At 38.3% G+C, this 7,038-nt stretch overlaps 3 non-coding genes across 3 annotated transcripts; all 3 read right to left on the bottom strand.

Moving 5' to 3' along the window:
- Window positions 1-695: 695 nt before the first annotated feature.
- On the bottom strand, window positions 696-815 carry LOC126922876 (5S ribosomal RNA). Its single transcript, XR_007712977.1, has one exon. It is a non-coding gene; the product is annotated as a 5S ribosomal RNA (ribosomal RNA).
- A 3,019-nt stretch (window positions 816-3,834) lies between these two features.
- LOC126922880 (5S ribosomal RNA) lies at window positions 3,835-3,953 on the bottom strand. The gene has a single exon (XR_007712981.1). It is a non-coding gene; the product is annotated as a 5S ribosomal RNA (ribosomal RNA).
- A 2,281-nt stretch (window positions 3,954-6,234) lies between these two features.
- On the bottom strand, window positions 6,235-6,353 carry LOC126922873 (5S ribosomal RNA). Its single transcript, XR_007712973.1, has one exon. It is a non-coding gene; the product is annotated as a 5S ribosomal RNA (ribosomal RNA).
- Window positions 6,354-7,038: the final 685 nt, after the last annotated feature.

The following is a 7,038-nucleotide window of genomic DNA, read 5'->3' as shown; positions in this document are numbered from 1 at the left end:
AATGAGTCGATTTGTCTGTTTGTTAGGTTGACGTTGTTGTAGATCTTTAGGTCGCAGTTTTGTTCGTGCAAGTTTTGAAACCTTTTCCAGTCTGTCTTTTTATAAAACCTGAAGCTGGTAGTTTCGGTCTGTATTTCAAGTGTTAGGATGTCGGATGTATTCTTGTTTGTCTGAAATACCTAGGGCATTATGGTCGCTCCTCCGTTGTCTCCTATTTTTGTTATTTATTTTTATTTTATTTATAATGAGGATAAAACGAGCACTATTTTTCACTTCTACCACTTTTTTTTTCCCCTATCACTCAATAACTGTATAAATACTGTATAGATATTGTATAGATACGCTCACTATCCGAACCTACGCCTGGTATCCCTTTTGGGCTGAGAGGTCCGTCCCGTTCGAAGGTTCACGGTCAACGACGAGAACGAGTGCACTCAGTGCGGTATGAGCGTTGGCTGAAATAAATAGTTTTCTTATTTGTCTTTGATACTCAAAAAAAAAAATAAAATACTTAAAGAAACATAAGTGTGTGCAAAAATGAGAATGATGTATAATATGTGACGTAATAGTCGTGTAATACCAAAACATTTTTTTTTCTCGATGCTTAGGTTATAGATTATTAAAGGTTGATTGTTAAAGAAAGTAGAGTAGATTGAGTAAATAAAAAAATAAAAAAAAAAAAAAAAGAAAAGAAAAGCCAACACCACACGGAGTTCCCAGGCGGTCACCCATCCAAGTACTATCCGTGGCCCAGCGCTGCTTAACTTTCGTGATCGGACGAGAACGAGTGCTCTCAACGCGGTATGAGCGTTGGCTGAAACAACTAGTTTTCTTATTTGTTTTTGATGCCCCAAAAAATAGAATACTTAAGGAAACATAAGTTTTCCTTTTTTTTTTATTTTTCTTTATTTTTTTTGTATTATTTGTATTCACAATTTGTCCAATTTGGACATTTGGTAGAATTTTTTAACAGTTATATTAACATGTCGGCGGCTACCCCCAGCGGAGTACCATCTTCGCGTTTGCAAGGTCATATACCTTGTGAGGTCTGCTGGGTGCTTCCTTTTTAGCCTTCTTTCCATGTTTATGGTTTTGTTGAACGTTTCCGCTGCTAGCCGGTTTGCGTGTGTTGCTATTCTTGCCTTGTACCTTTCCGCGTTGCTGCTGATTGCTTCCTTGACCGTTGGGGATTCGTGGAGAAAAGCCTTCGTTCGGAAAGTGAGGGAAATGGACGTTGCTGTTAATTAGTCAATTCCAATGTTGGTGGTTAGATAAGGATGCTAGCTGCCGTTGAGGGAAAGTTGCTAGCGGGAAGCGTCATTCGTGAGGGAAATAGTAGTAGCAAAGTAGTTGGGACAAAGAATGTTTGTCTGTTTGAAGGACATTAGTTAACTAAATCTTCAGATTTATAACGGGTCCTCGTGCTAGCTGAACATGTACTGTGGAGGTGCGTCGACATCTGGTAATCATCTTACCCGAAGAATAGGCGTGTGACGAGCCACGGGACAGAAACCGTTGGAATGTTTATTGTTGAGTACCACTACAACTATCTCTTTTTAAGGAGAGCTATACTGTTACTCGATACCTTTGTAAGGCAAAACCGCGGGCGGCTACGTTCGGCGACTGGTTGTCGCCTGGAGCCCAAGCTCATTATCACAAATCTCGAACAAATACAATCAAATTGAATGACGACAATTGCTTAATTACGGCTATGGTAGAATCTAGATTATTACAGTGTTAAGGGATTTTCCCAAAGTTCCAAAGGGAAAGCTCTGGTGTCCTTTCATCTCCGATATGTATATTGAACAGCCGTAGGTTATGATCGGTCTAACTAGTGCTTGGTAACAGAGGACTTTTACTCTGTTGTTCAGATGTTTGGAATAAAATTGTGGCGGCACTCGACCACGGAAATTTCCACAAATTGATGCGGCACAAAGCGCTTTATCTTTAAAGCGCTATGCCGACAAGCCTTACGTGCCATCGATATCATCCCTATGGCTCTTTCGCCGAATCTTCGGGAGAACGCATACGCGGCAACCGTCGCGGACTTCTAACAAACGCGCGATATCGATGGCCAACAAAGAAAAGAATCGGCGTGGCTTTTGAATAAAAGAGATTCAGTCTGCCCCGAGCTGCGAAGCGCGAAGGATTACGCGAAGCAAACGTAGAGAGACGAGTAGTCGACTGTCTTCCGATAACCAGCGTTAAGCATTCTTTGTTCATCAAGCGTTGTTAATCGTTAACTGTTGTCAATCGTTGTTTGTTGTTAATTGTTATTTGTCGTCAGTTGTCAAAAGTCAATATAAACGTTATTGTTGAAAATCAGGAGTATTTCTTGCGCGCGCAATCACGACACATACCGCCTCAGAATAATCTTTTTGCTTCCCAGAACGCTTTGCTTGCTTTGGTAAGTTAAATTTCGATATGCTGTTTGAAGTTTAGTTTGTCGTGTATATTTACGCCTAAGTATTTTACACAATTTTTGTGGGGAATGAAATCCCTTTCATTTGCTTTTTCTCTTAATTGAAATCTTTTGCCGCGTTCTCTTTCTAATGCGCAGAGCTCAATTAATTTACGTCTAAACAGTTAATTTTTTATGTAATCTTAAAATATCAATAAACAAATGATAAAAAAAAATTGATAGTAAAAATATTTTTTGTTGTTTGTACAGAGCTTCAAAAACTGCCCGAAATTAATGCCTCTAGGCTAGAATACTCCGTTAATGTGGAATGACTTTGTATTTAGAGTCTCTTCAACGAGTTTTACTGCGTTTTTCGGATCTTCCTTTGTTGTGGGTGATGTATATATTGGGGGCGGTTTGTCTCCATTTGAGACATGGGGGCTATGATGTCAGTGAATTCTTTCTTGGAGAAGCTGGTGGCCTGTCTGCTGGGATATGTCTGGTTTTTCCATATCCAGATTGCTGGAGATATGGGCCTCTCCTGTGTTGTCCATTTCGCTGGGCTGCACCTGGGACGTTGAGGGTTTCGTTGATGGTATATCTCTCGGTCCATTCTCTATTCTCTTTCAAATTTGTGATTTCCCGTCCTGAGAGGTCATATGTTCACTTGGTTTAATTTCTAGGTTTTTGTTCTTTTTCCTTATCAGTTCTAAAGTAGAGTTTGGTTTTGTAGATTCTTTTATTGTTTTTATTTTATTTTATTTGTTTTTATTGTTTTTATTTATTGTTTCTTACTGTGTCTGAGATATGCTGGATTCTTGTGATTGTAATACGTAGAATCTATTATTCGTTGACATTGCTGATAATAGGGAGCTTTCTGCCGAATTCATGATTTCGTTTCTTTTTATTCGCATCTCCTGTTGTGCTCTCTTCTTTGCTTTTCCTTCCTTGGATGTTTTCTGCCCTTTTGTTCCTGTTTCACCAGGTTCGACGGGGGGTTAAGTTCCCGCGTATTTTGGCAGCCTTGTGTTGCTAAGAAAGTTCTTGGTCGATTTTTGCAATAGTACTTTTCTCTAGGTTAACTCTGTTTATGGGAGGTTTCGATTCACTGCGTTGAGCACCACCTGCGTTCAGCGAAACGATTGCGTATAGAGCGGTATAATCGTTGGCTGAAATAAATAGTTTTTCTATTTGCCTTTGATGCGGAAAAAAAGAAGAAAGAAGAAAAAATAGAATACTTAGAGAAGAAACATAAGTGTGTGCAAAAATGAGAATGATGTATAATATGTGGCGTAATAGTCGTGTAATACCAAAACATTTTTTTTTTCTCGATGCTTAGGTTATAGATTATTAAAAGTTGATTGTTAAAGAAAGCAGAGTAGATTGAGTAAATAAAAAAATAAAAAATAAAAAAAAAAGAAAGAAAAAAGAAAAGCCAACACCACACGGAGTTCCCAGGCGGTCACCCATCCAAGTACTACCCGTGCCCAGCGCTGCTTAACTTTCGTGATCGGACGAGAACGAGTGCTCTCAACGCGGTATGAGCGTTGGCTGAAACAACTAGTTTTCTTATTTGTCTTTGATGCCCCAAAAAATAGAATACTTAAAGAAACAAGTTTTCCTTTTTTTTTTTATTTTTCTTTATTTTTTTTGTATTATTTGTATTCACAATTTGTCCAATTTGGATATTTGGTAGAATTTTTTAACAGTTATATTAACATGTCGGCGGCTACCCCCAGCGGGGTACTATCCTCGCGTTTGCAAGGTCATATACCTTGTGAGGTCTGCTGGGTGCTTCCTTTTTAGCCTTCTTTCCATGTTTATGGTTTTGTTGAACGTTTCCGCTGCTAGCCGGTTTGCGTGTGTTGCTATTCTTGCCTTGTATCTTTCCGCGTTGCTGCTGATTGCTTCCTTGACCGTTGGGATTTCCAGGTCCCTCCGTATGTCCTCGTTTCTGACATACCTGGGAGCGTTTACTATTGTTGTAAGGATTTTAGCTTTTGTATTATCCCTATTTTGTTTATATGCCTCATTGCTGCTGTCCCCCATAGTGGTATCCCGTACGTCCAGATTGGTTTTATGATCGTTTTATATATTTTTAATTTATTTTCTATGCTTAATTTGGATTTTCGGCTTGTTAGCCAATACATTTGTCTCCTTGTTTTCTGTATTTTTTCTATTATTGATTTAGTATGCAGTTTCCATGTGAGTTGTGTATCTAAGTGGAGTCCTAGGTATTTGACATGTTTTGTTTATGTTATATGCGTGCCGTTCAGAAGGATGTTTGGTGGTTTCTTTTTTCGTAGCGTGAATGTGACATGGTTGCATTTATTGGGGTTTGCTTTTGTTTGTTTTTTTTTTTTGTAGCCACTTTAACCCTTTGAGTGCTGTCGGCGCATATAGGTGTCTGGCGAAAGCTATCGGTGTGCACTAAGGACATATATATGCGTTTTCTGCAAGTGCCCGGCGTGGACTAAGGACGCATGTATGGGTTTTTCAATTTTTCCGAACACCTACACAGAAGTAATACTATTACGTTTCTGTGAAATAAATATAAATGCATTCCTTACGGCAGTACACAAATGCCAATAGTGGCTCGTTATTATTGAAGTGGTCACCACTTGTAAGAAAACTGTATGTTACGCCACGAGGCTTACCACGGGCTGTATTTTCTAACCGTCGCTCGCGGCCCTACAATGTCGCAGTCAGATCGTCTTATCTGACCGCCGGATCATATACAATGTATCGACGAGCGCATAGCTGTCGCCAAGCAGCGAGCTCTCAAAACGTCGAATTTTGTCCGTTACGTTTTCCACTCAAGAACAGACATACGTGATCATAGGCGCGAACGGTGGCGTGACCTAAGTATAGTGGGGGTCGTCTTAAAAATGAGACGAAGAAATCATCTAAAGTCGATCAGTTCCTTGTGACACGTCGAACGTTACACATTGAATCGAATCTAACACATAAACACATAACGTCTATCTCAAGCTGCGAAGTGCGACAGGTCTCGTTATAAGCAAACCGTTAAACAAACCTTGACTGTTATCTTTTTCGTTTTTAATTGTTGATCGTTGACTGAACTTGTTGTTTCGTTATTTTTATTAAACTTTTGTCAACCAACCCAGTGTAGTTGTTCGTATACACTCAAACCTAACCACCTCTATTCTCGTAATAGAAATAGGGAATCAATCAGTTCGTGGCGTCGATTGTTTAATCGTAACGAGAATTTACGACTCTCGTTGACGCGTTATATCGCGATTGCGTCTCTCCGCGAACGGTTGAAACACTCTACATCTGGTTTTTTTAGTTTCCTCAAGCACTGAATTTTTCACACACAACTAAATTATTAACTTGTGTTATATTTACTAAATTTAGTTTTCTAGTTTATTACCCAAATTCTAGTTAACTGTAAATTTCAATGTTTATAATAAATAATTAAAAATAACTAAAAAATAACGCTCTTGAATCATTTAATCTCGTGCAAAAGAATTACTATAACTTATTACGATTTGCGCTTTGAATAGTCAATCAACAGAGTTCAGTCTAACGAAAAAGTATTCCGTCCACAGCGATCGTCAGCGCTAGACGCGCGCCGTCCGTACGGACGGCATAGGCCGCGAGTATTTAGCACTCAAAGGGTTAAAGAAACATAAGTGTGTGCAAAAATGAGAATGATGTATAATATGTGGCGTAATAGTCGTGTAATACCGAAACATTTTTTTTTCTCGATGCTTAGGTTATAGATTATTAAAAGTTGATTGTTAAAGAAAGCAGAGTAGATTGAGTAAATAAAAAAATAAAAAATAAAAAAAAAAGAAAGAAAAAAGAAAAGCCAACACCACACGGAGTTCCCAGGCGGTCACCCATCCAAGTACTACCCGTGCCCAGCGCTGCTTAACTTTCGTGATCGGACGAGAACGAGTGCTCTCAACGCGGTATGAGCGTTGGCTGAAACAACTAGTTTTCTTATTTGTCTTTGATGCCCAAAAAAATAGAATACTTAAGGAAACAAGTTTTCCTTTTTTTTTTATTTTTCTTTATTTTTTTTTGTATTATTTGTATTCACAATTTGTTCAATTTGGACATTTGGTAGAATTTTTTAACAGTTATATTAACATGTCGGCGGCTACCCCCAGCGGGGTACCATCCTCGCGTTTGCAAGGTCATATACCTTGTGAGGTCTGCTGGGTGCTTCCTTTTTAGCCTTCTTTCCATGTTTATGGTTTTGTTGAACGTTTCCGCTGTTGGCCGGTTTGGGTGTGTTGCTATTCTTGCCTTGTATCTTTCCGCGTTGCTGCTCATTGCTTCTTTAGAAAATATTAAACGCAGTAAAACGTATAAAACAACGATTGGGGAAAGCATGTAGGTTCCGTGGAAATTAATTATTAATATAACGACTTCATTCTTTTCTAAAAGATCTAAAGATATATTATATAGCAATCCTGTTATTACTATCGTTATTTACAACAGCTATTAAAACTATCAGTTATTCAATAAATTAATATTATAACTATAAAAGATTTGATAAACTGATATTTGACAGCGTAATAATTAATGATCGCTAAACATATGATGAATTTTACTTTATAATTTATTATATATCCTTTCGATTTTGCCAATAATCGATTTATTTT

Source organism: Bombus affinis, chromosome 12 (assembly GCF_024516045.1).
Source record: "Bombus affinis isolate iyBomAffi1 chromosome 12, iyBomAffi1.2, whole genome shotgun sequence".
Taxonomy (NCBI): Eukaryota; Metazoa; Arthropoda; class Insecta; order Hymenoptera; family Apidae; genus Bombus; species Bombus affinis.
This window is presented reverse-complemented; position numbering and strand designations above follow the sequence as displayed.